This window comes from Anolis carolinensis, chromosome 3 (assembly GCF_035594765.1).
Source record: "Anolis carolinensis isolate JA03-04 chromosome 3, rAnoCar3.1.pri, whole genome shotgun sequence".
Lineage (NCBI taxonomy): Eukaryota > Metazoa > Chordata > Lepidosauria > Squamata > Dactyloidae > Anolis > Anolis carolinensis.
This window is the reverse complement of record NC_085843.1, coordinates 211,307,843-211,321,013: the sequence shown is the minus strand read 5'-3', so window position 1 is coordinate 211,321,013 and position 13,171 is coordinate 211,307,843. Positions and strand designations below refer to the sequence as shown.

The 13,171-nt window shown below is 36.2% G+C and overlaps 1 protein-coding gene across 6 annotated transcripts in view; it reads right to left on the bottom strand.

The window, feature by feature from the left end:
• Positions 1–13,171, bottom strand: part of sgms1 (sphingomyelin synthase 1) — a 101,212-nt gene that overhangs the window by 30,343 nt on the left and 57,698 nt on the right. The window contains exon 2 of one of the 6 annotated variants that reach the window (XM_062976195.1): positions 3,914–4,041. The exons of 2 other annotated variants lie outside the window; for them this stretch is intronic. The gene's annotated coding sequence lies outside the window, so the exon portion shown is untranslated. Of the gene's footprint in view, positions 1–3,913; positions 4,042–5,587; positions 5,717–5,788; positions 5,812–5,834; positions 5,969–13,171 lie in introns of those variants that run through there. 3 more of the 6 variants (XM_008116303.3, XM_008116305.3, XM_003224373.4) reach the window with 3 other exon arrangements.

Sequence of the window (13,171 nt, the reverse complement as noted above, 5' to 3'; positions counted from 1 at the left end):
GCGCTCATTCCGCTCCCGGGATTTGAACCTGGTACCTTTTGGTCCGCAAGTTCAGCAGCTCAGTGCTTTAACGCACTGTGCCATCAGGGGTCCCTACTTGCGGGTAAATGCTACAATTTTATTGGAATTTACTGTATATGTTGAACACATGTGTGAACCAAGAGAAGGTTTGGAGTCCAAGGATCTGTTTGGTCTATCTCTCAGAAATAGGTCATACCCCTGTATCACTACATTCCAATCACGAGACTCATTCCACCACTGCCAATTATATTGTATTTGCTTTGTTATATTAAGAGTTCAAGTTCATCGTGTTTATTTCCCATGCTCTATGCATTAGTGTACAGACACCAAATACCATTTCAATTTTTTCCTTTCCTCTGTTGAGATTTTGCATTTTTGATCAGTTTTCTCTATAACAGTTGAGGTATTCTCTCCTGTTAACTCCTGCCTTTAAGAATACTACCTCCCTCCCCCAAACAACACAGTTTAAAGTCTTCATTATCAAGTTTGTGAGACTGTTAGCAAAAAAAAATCCAGTTAACCTCAGCGAGGTGCAAACTATCCCTTGCCAGAAGCCCAACTTCATTAAACCTCAGACCATAGTCCAAGAAGTCAAACCGTTCTCAGCAGAACTATTTGTAAAACAAATTTTTCTATTACACTACGTAGCACGATTTTTGTTCCTGAGTTATAAATGTCATTTCTTAATTAGTTCTATCATGAAAACATGGAACAGGTTTAAACTTTGTTTTTGCAGGATATTCTGCAGCACATTTTGCTATAGTTTTTTTAATGAGCATCTCATAGACTCTCAATCAATTCAACATAGTTTGTGACATCCACAAAAACGAAGTTTCTAGAGTATAACAACTATTTTCAAAGTGTGTACCATACAATAAACAGGAAAGAATACTTTCAAACCAGAAATGGAAAATGTTTCATAATGTTATCATTCTCTCCCTTCCTGACCATATCCTGAAGCGGTAGGAGACAAAATGATGACCTGTGCATCAAGGTTCTTCAGCTTCTTATTCATAATTTTGTGTGATCTCCTGAAGGCTATGCCTTGCACTATAACATGGACTAAAATGAAGAAGTAATGGTGTGTGGGCTTGACGAGCCTTGTCAATCTCTCTGCTACCATCACAGATTTTTGCTCCAGGGAGACAACACACCTTCAAATGAATGCTTCTGTTCCTCTCTGCAGGGAGTCCCCTACCACCATCACCTTGGAGGTTGTAAAACCTCATTACAAAGCACTGTAGGACAGACAGTAAATTGTTTCCTAGGGAATTCTGTTCCACACTGGATTCCTTAAACTACTCAAGTTAACAATCTCATAGTATAAACTTTAAAAGTGATTTCTTATCTATAATCTTTTAAAAACAAAACTAAATCTTATTAAGTTACGAGTGTACATTGGATCCTTTCCATTATTTACAATGTACTAAGTTTTATCTAATGGATTTTAAGTTTCTATTTTGCTTTCTGATTCATTCTTTCCTCAGTGTTCTTCTAACTGTCTTATGAGGAATTTCAGTGTACCCAAATAACTGATATTTTATTTAGTTCTTGGAATATAATAATAAAAATTAATAATATTTTAGATTTAATCTGGAATCATTGTGAAACCAATTAACTTTATTTCCGTGTGGAGTTTTAAAGGGTCTGTGGAATCCAAGCAGCTCTTTGAGAACTGTACAAGTATTAAGACAACATGAGACATCTTTGTTTTGTCAAACTAATATGTGTGTGAGAGTATATGCCTTCAAGTCACCTATCAACTTATACATTTCCTAGGGTTTTCTTAGACAAATAATATTCAGAAATGGTTTTGCCAGTTCCTTCCTCTGAGGCAAAACCTTACTGCACCTGATATATTCTGATATTCTGTAATCTAAGTACGAACCACAGCAAACCCTGCTTATCTTTCAAAATTAAATGAAATCTGGCACATTTGGATCATTAGGTACAAACATGCACTGTCGTGTATTATGTGAACTCACTAAATGAAGTTTCATTTATTCACAAAGAGCTATGAATACCTGAGAATCACTCTGGAGGATTTCACGGTGCCTAGAGAAGTAACTGCTGCCAATGCAATTCTATGGTCCCACCAGAAGTACCACCACATTGGATGCCTAGAGAACACTCCTCTAGGCATTTTCCAGATCCTCCACAGTGATTCCGTGGCAAGCTTCGGACAGAAGCCCAATACATTGCTCATTTCAGGTAAGAAAATAAGGTTCCATGTTACACAAAAATTGGTCCTGGAATGGATGCTTTTCATAATACATGGGCCTACAGTTAATATGTAGAGAGAGAAGGCAAAGTATGTATGCTATAATGGCATAACATTCCTTCAAAAGTGTTAGGAGTTCATGAGGATAGAGCTGACACAGTATTTTTTGAGGGAAAAAGTGAGTTTAGTGTTCTTAAATCAAATTTCGACCATATCCCCAAGTGCTAGCCAATCAACATTTGCAGAAATTGTTCATGAATCCTCTGTCATCTGTCTTCCTTTGCTTACTTTATGTGCATGTTTCAGAATAAAAGATTTTGCTACATTAACCAATGATATCAAATCAAAATCCATCCTACCATGATATTTATGTAGGCCAGATGTATGCTGTCATCTAACAGCACCTATACTGCTATGAAGCTTTGTTCATAATGTACAGTATGGTCTTGCTCTAATGTAAATGAACGGGTCCTTAAGACATAATTAAATAGGTGAAATTACACTGACAATCCACTACAAACCTCAACAACATAACGTGCTATTGCTCACATATGTGTTTGCGCATGTTGTCAACTTAAAATGACTCCACTGATTTCATTGGATTTCCTTGGGCAAGAAATATTCAGAAATGGCTTGTTATTACCCTCCTCTGACATATAGTTCACAGAATCTGCTGTTTCTTTGGTGGCATTCCTTCCAAGTACTAAGCAAGCACTACACAGCTTAGCTTGCAAGATCAGAAAGGATCTGTGTTTTCAGGGTATTTATATGTATGAAGTACAAAAACGTGTAGAGTTTTGTACATGTAAGTGTGTAAACTTAGTATATCGTATATCAATTTCTGTAAATATCATAGTGTACTATTAGCTTGCTAACTTGTGTAAAAATTTTCTCTAAAATAAAAGAAGTATACAGGAGTTAACCAATCTTTCTTTTCCGCAAAGTGGCAACACATTGATTTACCACATTAATACTACCATCCATCAGGGGAAACTAGTAAGTGCTCTTTCCCATAAAATTATCCCCATTATTTTAATACAGCCTCATGAAAGGAAGAGCTAATAACTTTACAACATTAAGATAAACTCATTTGACTATCATAGCTAAATTGCAGAGTCCTAGCAAAGTATCATGACTTCTCATTAAAGCTGGAGGAATAATCTAAAAAACATCAAATGGCTTTGGGTCGTTTTGAAAAGAATTACATCAACTTCATCACAAATCATTTTAAAATACCCCTGAATTTCAAGGAAATCGCAGTTCCAAAGGAGAGCAGAAAAGGGTTGTCTGCTGGCATTATTCATGTAATTCTCTGGATTGTAGCCAGGACCTGAAAACCAGTTTGGATCTAGGAACTGTCTTAATAGCATACAGTTATATATATCTCAGTTGTTGAAGCAGATGTGATTTTGGGTTTTACTTCTTAATACAGGACCTCCCATGAATACTAAAATTCATGGATGCTCAAAAGTCCGATTATATACAGTGGCATAGTAAAATTGTGTCCTTTCCATCAAATGGCAAGATCAAGGTTTGCTTTTTAATTTTTTCCTCCTTTGGAGTGGGGGGGTGGGGTATTTTCAACCCATGTATATATAATCCGTGAATATGGAGAGCAAACTAAATAAATAAATAAATGAAATTATTATGATGGAGGCAGTTTCTCCTAACCTTGCCTGATGTAGGCCGTTATGCACAATGGGAGGACTGACTACAACAGAATCCAGTTCTTCCTTCCTCAAGTTTTGTTGGAGTTTGTGTTTCTTTAGCCCTCCTTCACCATTCTCCCCATGCCAATGCTGCAAAAAAAAACAAAAAACAGCTAGGCAGAAGATAAGGAAAAAAGAGGGACTGGGAAAGCTTAAAATAACTTTGTAAACTGCTTCTTTTTCAGATGCTTCATTAATATAAGTATATCTCTACGTGTTACTATACTACATTTGTTTTGCTTTCGGAATAAATGCTACATCTTGGATCAGTCATACTATCTTAATTCCCTGCTCATGTGATGCTGTAGTGATTCAAAGGATTATCGTATACATCATGGAGTCATGGGGAACAAGAGACACATGTTAGTCATGGGGAAAGTGAATTAGCTCAGAAGGCTAAAATGTGAGGCTTCCCTTTGATAACAACTACTGGATCAAATTATATCACCATCAAAAAATTCTTCTGAAGATATTATCATGTTGGTATCTGGGTGAGGCCCTTGAAATTCTACTCAATTCAATCAGAGAGCAACATAACCTATCTGCAAAAATGTTTAAACTCTCGACACTATAATGCTATAGTGGAAAGAGCAGAATGTTGCTTGTATGAACATAAGCATATGTAAACATTTGCTTCTCCCCAAATTCCTATTTCTTCCAATATGGTATTCAATGCAAAGAACTCAGCCTCATTGTAGCCAACTTTGGCTGCATATTCATCAATATCTCAAGAGTGTCAAATCTTTAAGCCTGTTTTATTTATAATAAAGACAACTTCTCTTTATTAACTCTCCTGTTACAAGGTTCTCTAATATCAAAAGAAAAAAGGAAGAACAAACAGCATACAAGGATATGCTTTCTCTTTCATGAGCCAGACAGCTAATAAAAAGCCCCAAAGAAAAATCTCTTTCCAGAATTGCTTAACATCACCTAAATTACTCAGTGGAAAAATGGGTGCAATGGACCTAAAATGGAAGGCCATTTAAGGTGTTGGCCCACGCTTATTCCAACACTTATGCTGCATTTAAAGAGTCTAAAAATACTGTGTTCTGTTGCTATTCCATATAAACAATTGCAACATTTGCCATAATCCTATTATGCAGTGAGTCATCAAGGAACCCTTAAACATGCAACATGGTCCTAGGCAAGTTAAATACATAAGTATTAAAGAAGGCTTGACTAAGCCAATTTAGAGAGAAAGGGAGGGGGAGAAGGAGGGAGAACACTCTGATAATGAACAGACTTATATAGAGGAAACTCTCTGAGACAAAACAGGCAAACAATGTTTGCACATGAAACCATTTAAACACTAAAGACTTAAACCAGCTTGAATTTGAGATTACCTACACATTAGAGTATATAAAGTGCCCTATGCTCAGCAACTATGACAGCAAATTCTATTATAAAACATGGTATACTTAAAACTACTCACATTCAACCAATTTTAAACAAGTTCTTAGCCTGATTTAATTTAACAAGCCTCCAGAGGTACCACTTCTAAGCATTCATATAGTGCCGCCTTATATTAAATACATGCAATGATTACTTTAATTTTTAATTGAGAACACTGTATTGTTTCCAGACAGACACATTTACTTGTGTACACAAGCAAAGATACTCCATCAGATGGACTTACCATGTACACATCTGAGAACGTTATTTCCATGCCTCTTTCACACTTCTAAAGAAAACTTTCCCATCTGTGTACAGAATGCAAATAGACTTCACAATCTCTTCCCTCCCATCCAGTCTCATTTCTTCGCAAACTGAAAGAGCTGCATCAAAACGTCTCACAGAAAGCAGTTACGACACAACACAGGCTGTAAATTATACATACCTAAATAAAGCTCTTAAATAAATAAAACATTCTAGCCAAAACTTACAGCTTTTTCTCCAGCTGTAATTCTCCATGTACTATGTACAAAGCTACGTCAGCAGCTTTCAAGAGAAGGAGGAGGAGTAAGACCATACAGGGAAATCCAGTTCATCTGGAGAAAGCCTGTGACTTATGTGGGTGGAACTATGTCCCGTTAGAGAGAACTTACTGCTATTCTCAAAAGCTGCAGTTTGCACAGAGAAGAGAGTGAGAATGGGTGTGTCAACAGAATGTAGATTTCTTGGTATGTTGGGTGTGGTAATGTTCGGCTGAGTTCCATTTCCCAAAGTTTAACGATTAAATACAAGTCCCTTTACTCCAGAAAACAGGGGTTTGTTTCATGAGAGTTTATAAACAAGATATGAAAACTTGGAATTTGATAATTTGGGTTTACTTTGAGTCAGTAAAACTATTTGGCACTTTAAAATGTATTTCAATTTCTGCCCGCAAAAGGATTTGCAGATGCTTAAATTACAAACTGCCCTGCCATAATACATTAAACAGTTACTATACAAATATTTTTTTGTAAAGCTAATTATCTTTTTAAAGCTATTGAAAGGTGTTTGTCATAACAACGGTTCTTTATAACTGAATCTGTAAAAAGGAGAGTCCATCTCCAAATTACTGTCAACAAGATCTAAAGTTTAAAAAAGGTTCATGTGTAAAAGAGATTTCTTTGTTGAATATGTGACAACAATGTTGTTTAGTACATTGACCTTTTAAGCCCAAGAACCCATAACAATGACACAGGTCAAGCGTAGTAACCGAATCACACTGATGGCAACCTGAGTTTACCAACTGTGTGAAGTCTTACGGCTCCATGGATACTAATATAGAATGGCACTAAGAACCATTGCAATTGCAGCTTTTAAAAGTAATTAAGCCTTTGTGATTACATATTTATTTTCATTTCCTAACCACCACTGACAGGAGAGTGCCTCCAGTCTTAAAAATATTATCCAACTTAATAATGCAGGTATTAACACAAGTATTAATAACTACTATTGTGCTGGTCAGATAAATATTCCTAGCAGAAGATGCCACAATTGGTACTACAATAATAGTGTAATACCTACTGTCAAAATATTGTGGCTTATGAGATTTAGCAGACAAATTAAGGAGTAAAGGTAAAAGCAACAAGCAGTAGAACAAAATACACATGCTATAATTTCATTTCTGAATAAGAGAAAAAGGTAAAAAACACAGAGTTGGTGGAAATCAGAGCATCTACCAACTGGGTACAATCTAGATATTTTGTACTTGTCAAAACAAGAAAGACATCCAAAACACCCAGCAAGAAAAAATAGTATCTAAAAATTTGGGGGTGGGATCCATGACGCCATCTACACTGACAATTAAATACAGTTTGAAGCTAGTTTCAGAGTGTAGTGGCTTGACAACAAATGCTCAGGGAAAGTGAACAAAAGAAAGTCCTTAATGCAAATCAGTGTGTTGTCATTTGGGTAATCCCCATCCAGGCCTCAAACTAGTACCAAGATTTCCTATGTAATCATTTTCCTCAATGCCAGTTTGAAACTGACTTCAGTGGTCTGTGTAGATGTGTCCAAAGTTTTATCTCACACAGTGGGAATTTCCTCCCTTGATATGTGCAGCAGATTGCACACAGTTATGTAAGAAAAGACTATTCCATTCAGAAGATATGTGTATTCCGGTGCTGAAAATTATCTCTTGCTTATAACTCTTAGTATAAGTTTTAAAAAAAAGTCAAAACCAGTATTTTCAAGTGTTGCAATATAGTGCTATCCATGGCTAAACAGTAGTACGTGCTTGGAATTCAATGAAACATATTCCCGGACTATAGTCTAACATTCCAATTCTAAGAATATTTACACAGATGTTAATCCCATTAGGTCCACTGTGGGGCTTATTTCCAAATAAATATGCACAGGATCGTAAACTTAATTGAAATACAGAAATCTCCATATGGTATTGCTTAATAAACTGATGAAAAACTACTATACATGTAATCACAAAGAAGAAAAATGAATAAAATTAGTGTAAATTAATTATTAAATCAAGACAGAAAGATGACAATAAGGTATTTTTTTTTCTTGACAAATGTAACATTCCTCAAAATATGGCAACAAATGATAATTCAGGACTTAACAGGAAGGAAAAAGTAATTTATTCTGCCTCAATGACACTTTACCATAAAAAATATGTCATCTGCATGACCAATGTAAAGTATATTCGTACAACTACCAAGACAAAGCTCAAAAGATCACTCACACAAAAGAGTTATCTCCTCTCAAAGAATTATACTCCAAGAAGGGAGAAAGAACTGCCTAACGCTACAGGTTATAGAAACTCCCATGCTTTTTCCAAACCTCAAAAGCACAAAGTACACATTGTAATCTTATTTCATTCCAGATAAAGATCCCAGAACTAGTTGCTTATACATCATAGGACAATCAGATAACCGTAATGTAGCTTTTCCTGATTTCCATTAGCCATCAGATTAAGATTTTTTATATGACAAGTATTTCATTTTCAAATTACATCTTTTCCCAGTTCAGATGCCATGATAAGCAACAGTTTTAAAGAAGCCCAGCATATCAGGATGTATTTCACACATCTGAATAAAATCCCACATTATCTGCTTTGAACTAGAATATATGGCAGCGTGGACACAGATAACCCAGTTCAAAGCAGATATTGTGGGATTTTCTGCCTTGATATTCTAGGCTATATGGCTGTGTGGAAGGATCTTTAGTAGCGGACATGCTTCCTGATCACTTTCACTCAACTATTCCTGCAAGTTGGAGATGCCCGAAGTTCCTTCCATGGTTTATTTTATTTTATATGACAGTCACAGTGAAAACTCTGGCTAGCCGCAGAGATGTAAGATTTTTTTTAAAAAAAACCTACATCTTTACTCTAAAATCCAAAGATAATTCCTCTACCCTCACGTGTAGCAATGTTTCATATGAAGGCAGTTGAAGGAAACTCCATGTTATGCTTGTAGTTACTAAGATGCCTGGTATGATTTCAGCCAGTTTAAAAATCCAAAACAATACTTCTTGGAGAGTTTTTGGGTTAAAAAAAACTCCTTCAAAATGGCTAGCAAACTCTTTCTCTTTATTGCTTTAGTAGCTTCATAGCCTGGAATGACAGTGGGAGAGGGGAGGAAATATGTGGGCATTCATACACACAGCTCTCCTTCCTCATTGCATAAAAGAAGTAAAAGGAGACTCAAACTGATATGACACTTATGTCACTTCATGTGACCAGTGATGAAATGCATTAGTGCAGCTCTGTATGTTTGAAGTAAGGGGTGTGAGTCTGCCTGTCACTGTGTAAAGGCATGGGAAAGGTGTCAGAGTGCAAGAATTTTTGTACTCTGGCAGAAACTGATGCTATCAACATTCCTGTTTGAGCAAAATACCTCTCTGCAGTCTTTCAAGAAAAATCCATTTCATATGCTTTTAACAAAAACAACTTAGAATACGGATCCACTTAGAAAATATTTTTTATAAAACAAAACTATAACTGAAATTTCACTTCCCAAAAGAAAATTCAGACTGGATAGTATCATTTTCTAGGGTAAAACAAAGTAAGCGTTTGAAATAGTTTAATCTGTTTTTAAGCCAGTTTTTAAATGTTCGACCATTCATATATTTCACATTTTCTTTTTATCTATATCACTTTGTGGGTGCTCATGGTCTTAGGGGTTACAATAGATTTTATTGTAGCTTTATTTTAATTTACTTTAAAAGTTTTCAAAATAAATTAAAATAAAACTACAATAAAATCTATTGTAATGCCTAAAAAGCTTTTTTAAAAGAGCCAAAAACAACAGAACAGGTTTTCAGCTATACATATTTCTACAAGAATTGTGCATATCATTAACAATCTAACATCAATAGCAAAAGTGTAGTGCTCTAGCATCATTGTTTTCTAGACTAATAATCATGGCAATGAGGCATATTTTTCTTTCATTTAAACTGTTTTTTATCATGAAAATAACACATAAAATCAATATTGAATCAAATGCACAGAGAAAGGCCATAAGATGGCACAGTACTAACATGATACATCTAATTCTGTCGCCAAACAATATCAAGGTGAGAACAATGCAAGTCTGGATTTTCACATTGCAGTGGTGCAATGGGTTAAACCCTTGTGCTGACTGAACTGCTGACCTAAAGGTTGGCAGTTCGAATCCGCAAGACAGGGTGAACTCTCCTCTGATAGCCCTAGCTTGCGGGGACGAGAAGCTTCCCAGAAGGATGGTAACACATCCTGGGCAACGTCTCCGTAAATGGTCAATTCTCTCAAACCAGAAGCAACTTGCAGTATGTTCTCAGATAATATATTTGAAACGATGAAAATGTTTGGGTGCATACTCATAGATACTTTCATAAACATTTTAAAAGTATTACCACATAGCTACTGTGTACAATCAGTATTGACACTACTCCAAACATCATGTTTCTCTGGGGGCAGAAAGACTGACTCACAGACATCTGATTAGTAACGCCTGTGTTCGGCTAGTAATTCCATTCTGAAATATCCTCATCTTACTTAAGCTTAAGTATCTTCACAAGTTACAGGGAACTTTATATAAACAACTATAGGCTCTGCATAGCCGTCCGGGACCAATGGCTGGGATTGTATAAACAATTCCAGGCCTTCGCCCTGGGACTCAAATGTGGATTCTAAACTTTATTCCTAGAGAACCCTAGACACATCACAAGGAAGCCACAAGCACAACACCATTTGTTCTGTAGTTTAGATTGGGGTTCTTTTTATACACAAGAAATGAACACATTCAAATGAGTGCCTTATTTTCTGAAAAGTTAGAAGAGGCAGAAGCAATAAGATGATGATTAGCGACAAAGTGAGATCAAAAGGAAATATCACATGTAGCCTAAGGACACGGAGATTGCTGTAGCACTCACAACATTTGGCTGTAGTGAACTGTGAATGCTTCTCCTGATTCTCATCATAGCCACCAAAGGTGGGGCCTTCCCCCATGTCACTCCTATGACCATCAAATGTGGACACCTTCCAGATGCTGCCGTGGTTCCTGGACAAGACTTTATTGGTCCAGACATCACAGTTTTGAGTAACAGCTGCCACTACAGATACCACTTGGGCATTCCAATACAAGTGTATAATACAAAAAAAGTTATTCAACAGAAGGAATTAAACAAGATTATCCTCCTGATCGAACAATCGTAATAAATACAGCAAAATTTGTAAACTGTTCCTGGGCAGGGGAGGAAGGGAGGGAGGGAGGAAGAGGGAGAACAATGTTAACATGTGTTACCAATGGAAAATGTTCTGAATGTTTGTATAATTTTATGTAGCGCTATTTACAACAATTCTGAAAATAATACTAAAAACATTTTTAAAAATAAAAAATAAAAACAAAAGAAGTTGAACATAAAGTTAAAGATTATTATTTAACATGTCTGAATCCTGACTAACCCTAACTAACTCTAATTCTCATCTCTCCCTTTCTTTCATATATCTAAATAAACACATTAACTTATTCTGTATAAGTTAACGTCATGCAGAAGTCCAACAGGTTTTGAGGTAAAATACATGGTTTTTTGCACAGTGGATAAAGGTTAGTGGTGTGTAACTAATGAATATTTTTCTCTCCTTTTAAAAATGCATAGGGAAAATTAAAGAGAGATATTACGTATTTATTTATTTGAGGGTGTATGCATAAATTGCATTACTGATCATAAAATGTCCACATCTGTTCAAATATGGATAGGGTTAAACAGGAAAAAAAATGAATGTGAATGCAATCTGAAAAAAGGAGGGAGGAGCCAGGGAAGCAACCTACCTCTATTAGGGGCCCAATTCAAAGGGAAAAATAAGAAGCAGACATGAGAAGTGCCCACCTCATTATCCTTTCCTTGCCTAAATTGCAGAAAAAGAGCAGTCTTCCCTCCTTCCTTGCCTTCGTCCTTGCCTTCTTTTTCATCACGAATGCAGGGGTCAATTTTGGGGTGGAGCAAAGCATTGGCGATTTTAATAAGGGCCTTTTTTTGCATAAGCTTCTCTGCAGAAACTCTGGTGGCCCTTTTTAGGAGAGGTTCGCCTATTAAAAATGGCCAGTCAGTGCATCCATGTCACTGTTACTGGTCATGTATAAGTTGTCCCAGTTTTGGGGAATGATAAGTCTAATACTTTTCTACTCTTACATGAGCATACACACAAATTCCTAATTGACCCAAGTCTAATTAATCTGTGGCTGACCCTTGAATAATTCTTTAAATATCTAGAACTCTTATTACTAACTGTCCAATGTATTGCCCCCTCTCCCCACTCTTTGGAAATACTTTCAGCCAATCACCAGTCTTCCAAAATACTATTCCCACACCCCACTTCTGACAGTTTATATTTCTCATCACATGTACTGTACATTATGTAGATAGACATATCTTCTATTAATTTCCCTAACAAACACAAAAACATGTTTACATAAGGCCAGAAAATCACATGAACATCCAAGAAAATGTTGGAATACATATGTTGAAACTGCTTTTTGTATATTACTTGGAATTTATCATCAAAATGTTGGATGCAGGCCACTACTTACATCTTAAATGTTCTTCAGCTTTTCTTGCCAAACCAAATGTCAGAAATAAACAGCTTCTCCTGTTTAAATATTTTGCTTCATAGGATCTGAATAAAAGTGCTGAAATCCATTCAAATAATATGCAGACAGAAGTGTTTATGAAGGGATTCAATGTACAATGAAGTAATGGATATAGAAACATATAACGATTGTATACTTTTAAGTGCAGAATGGACGTAATACACACCCTGAGCAGATAATCAGACCGTACAAAATACGAAACGCCAAGAGAAAGACAAGTGACTGAGCTGCTTCAACAATATTCGGGGGGGGGGGGGGGGGGCGGCGACAACATTTTTCAGACTGCATGTAATCTAACAAAAGCTACAGCTCTTAATGCACATTCTATATAGAAACCCATCAACAACAAAAGGAGGTGATCTTGAAGAAAATATATCTTTCTAGTATTATCTTTCCAACACATTTGAAGTGCCTACTTTCTAGCAGCTTCCGACCTATTATAACCCTAGGAAGTACTCTCAAATGGGCATGGTTCAGATGCAGGCCACAAACTGATCTTGGATGAAGTGGTAAGATCAGCTTTTTGAAGCTCAGGTTTATTTTAAGTACTAACTGGCTCATCCAGGCAAGAATGGCTCGGTGTTCACTCAGCAATTGTTTCACGCATAGTGCATTTATAACAATAGTAATCACAATCTACTTTGTGTTTCCCTCTGACCTCACTTCTTCATCTGACACTCCAAATGTGTACACAATCACATACA